Source organism: Gracilinanus agilis, chromosome 3 (assembly GCF_016433145.1).
Source record: "Gracilinanus agilis isolate LMUSP501 chromosome 3, AgileGrace, whole genome shotgun sequence".
NCBI lineage: Eukaryota > Metazoa > Chordata > Mammalia > Didelphimorphia > Didelphidae > Gracilinanus > Gracilinanus agilis.
The window spans coordinates 52,852,010-52,855,605 of record NC_058132.1 but is presented as its reverse complement, the minus strand read 5'-3'; positions in this window follow the sequence as shown (position 1 = coordinate 52,855,605).

The window sequence follows — 3,596 nt, the reverse complement described above, 5'->3', positions numbered from 1 at the left end:
GTTACTCATCCTCCTCTGGTGCCCACCTTTCACCCAATTCTCATCTGTGGCTCTAAGGAACTGTAGCCTGTGCAGTGGCCACATCCCAGTAAACCATCCCAGCAGATGGACTAAACCAGGTTGAGAGTAACTGACAGGTCTCAAACCCATCAGTGAGTTAGTTAGGGGAATGTCTACCCTAAGCATGTGAAGATTTCCCCCTGGCAGGAGGAGTGGATGAGAACAATTTGTTCCAATGGCTGAAGGTGATTAAAGCAGGCTCCATTGACCACTCTGAGCCTGATCAGACAACAAAGACACCAAGGTCATCCGCTGTATCCCGAGCCATCATTGGTCATCCTGACTTTTGTCTTGCCACTGGACTTGGATGACTCTGGAAGAGGGAGTGAGGCTGATGACTTCATGAAACTCTGCTTCACTTCAGCCCAATTTATGTGAAAGTCAAAAGACATCATAAATAATGTCATTATGGTTCTCTTTGAGTCTGAAGGACAACCAAAAGTGAGTAAGTGTCTGAGGCCAGATTTGAACCCAGGAAGATGAGTCTTCCTGACTCTAGGTCTGACTCTCTATGCACTGTGGCACTATTTAGTTGTCCTGTCTCAGCATTCACTAATAGTCTGTGATTCTGTGAAAACTTGTTCAAAATGGGTTTTTTGGAAAATTATGTATCCTTTCTCCCACCTAGGCTACCCTATCCACTCATTTATCTGGCCTTGGACTTCAAGGCCATATGTGTACTTCCCTCATCATCTTCCGAGGAGAGGAGGAGGAGGAAGAGGAGAAGGAAAAGAAGAAAAAGAAGGAGAAGGAGAAGGAGGAGGAGAAAAAGAAGGAGGAGGAGAAGGAGAAAGAGAAAAAGGAGGAGAAGAAGAAGAAGGAAGAGGAGGAGGAGGAGGACGAGGAGGAGGAGGAGGAGAAGGAGAAGGAGAAGGAGAAGGAGAAGGAGAAGGAGGAGAAGGAGAAGGAGAAGGAGAAGGAGAAGGAGAAGAAGAAGAAGAAGAAGAAGAAGAAGAAGAAGAAGAAGAAGAAGAAGAAGAAGAAGAAGAAGAAGAAGAAGAAAAGGAAGAAATAGCCAACATTTATAGAGGGTTTTCATTTGCCTGCGGATGCACTACGTATACTGCATGTCCACAAATAAATGAAAACAACATATTCTGAGTAATTATGATCAAGAGAGACCTTGAGGAAAGAGAAGCACATGAGTGCAAACTTTGAGGAGAACTGTGATGTTGGGAAAGATTGAAGGCAAAAGAAAGGGATGGCAGAGGATGAAATGGAGGGTGTCATGGAAGCAACAAACATGAACTTAGAATCTGGAAAATAATGAAGGATAGAAAGGTCTAGCATGCAATGGTGCAGGGGGTTATGAAGAGTCAGACATGATTGAATAACTGAACAATAACAAATGAAGAGGAAGGAGTGCATGAATTCTGAGGTTGGAGGACTGTCTGTGGGATGAGCCCTGGATCTGGATTTAGAGGACCTGGGTTTGAATCCTCCCTCTGCAACTGTATAACCTGAAGTGTCTTGGGTAAATCATTTAATCCCTCTGAGCCTCAGTTCATTAATCTATAAAATGAGAGGATTAGACTTAATGACCTTTGAGCTCTCTCTCTCAAAAGGCAAGAGGTGGAATGCCAAGCTTGGGCAACTGACACTGGAAAGTTTAGTTAGAACAAAAAATACCTGGTAGGGTATAATGTGAATATTAGTTAGTAGCATTTTTTATAGCACTTAAAGTTTTGCAATTTAAAAATATCAGTTCCTATGGTCCTCAGAACAACCCTGGGAGGGAGGTGCTATTATGACCCCCCCATTTCATAGATGAGGAAACTGAGGCAGATAGAAGTATAATGACTTGCCCAGGACTTGTTTATTTGGATATATGTTTGGGGGTTTGGGTTTTATAAGATTATTCACTTACAAAAATGAACAATATGGAGATAGTATTTGAGTGATAATACATGTATAACCCAGGGGAATTGCTTGTCAACTCCAGGAGTGGGAAGTGAAGAGCGGAAGGAGACAACATGAATCATGGAACCTTGAAAAACTAATGTGTAAATTTGGAATAAAATATATATATTTAAAAATATTAACTCCTTGAGTATGAACTTGGGGGTCCAGGAGGATGGTGAGAAGAATGGGGAAGTTTGGGAAAGAAGCTTGCTGATGGGGAAGGTAATCAGCCCTGAGACTGTTGGGTTTTAAAATGCTGGAGATGTCCAGCAGAGTTGGTGATTCTAGGTAAGTAGCTCAGAAGAGGGATTAGGGATTGGTATATAGACCTGGGAGTCATCTGCCTCAAGATGACAGGACAATCTATAGGTGTTGACAACAAGATAGAGGGGAGAATACAAAGGATGCAGGGAGTGGGGAGGCTTATCTAACAAAGGAAACAGAGGAATGGTCAGAGAGGTAACAGGAGAACCAGGGGAGAGGGGTGTCACTGAAGCCAAGGGAGAAGAGAGAAGGGATGTAGACAGTCAAAAGAAATGGGAGGTCTAAGTAGACTTTCTTGCCTTGGGAGGGAGGGATGGAGGGATGAAGGGACAGAGGGAGGGAAAGTCTTCAGGTGGAAGCTGGGTGACTAGTGAGTGTTTTGTTTTGTTTTTGTTTTTAAAGATAAGGATATCCACATAATTGTAGGGAAGGAAACAGAACTGAGAGAAAAGGAGAGGAGAAGAGACTAGGGGAGGAGAGGAGAGAAGAAGCGCAGAGATTTAGATGATCTAGTAAAGGAGACTGAGAAGGAGCAGTTAGATTGGTAGAAAGAAAACTAGGAAAGAGTAGAGTCCAGAAAACCTAGAGAGAAAACATCTCTCCATCATCATCTCTACTCCAGCCCCTCATGAGGTGATCCTTTTAAGGCAAGGCAAATCCTTTGATTTTTGTCCTTTCTGATACACTGTGGTACAATCAAACATAACGGACTTCTCTACTCAGCAATGCAAGGATCCAGAGCAAAGCTGAGGGACTTATGAGAAGGAAAACTAGCCACATTCAGAGGAAGAACCGTGGGAGGAGAAACACAAAGGAAAAACAATTGCTTGATCACATGGGCTGATGGGAATATTATTGAGGATGTAGACACTAAACGATAAGTCTAGTCCAACTATCAATAATATGGAATTAGGTCTTAGTCAATGATACATGTAAAACCCAGTGGAATTGTGCTTCCGCTAAGGGGGGGTGGGCAGGTATGGGGGAGAGGGAATGAACATGAAACATGTAACTAGAGGGAAATATTCAAAATTAAAATTAAAATTAAAAAAAAAGAGTAACAACGATTTTTGTCCTTTAACCCTACCTTGAGCCTTTTTTCCTCTGTCTCTTCTAAGAGCATCCCTCAACAATGTTCTCTTCTGTCCTCACTTGTCCTCTCCTCTTCTCTACTCCCATCCTCTCCCCCATTTCTAATATCTCTATATAGCATTTCCTTCAATTATGCATGTAGGCAACAAACATAAGAAACTGGGGCCAGAGAAGTGAAAAGTCACCCCAAAAGTTAGTGGCCAAGTTGGGACAAGAACCAAATTGCTGCTCTTCAAGATTCTTTTCCCTTTGAGATCCCTCTTCAGGGTTCTTTTTGG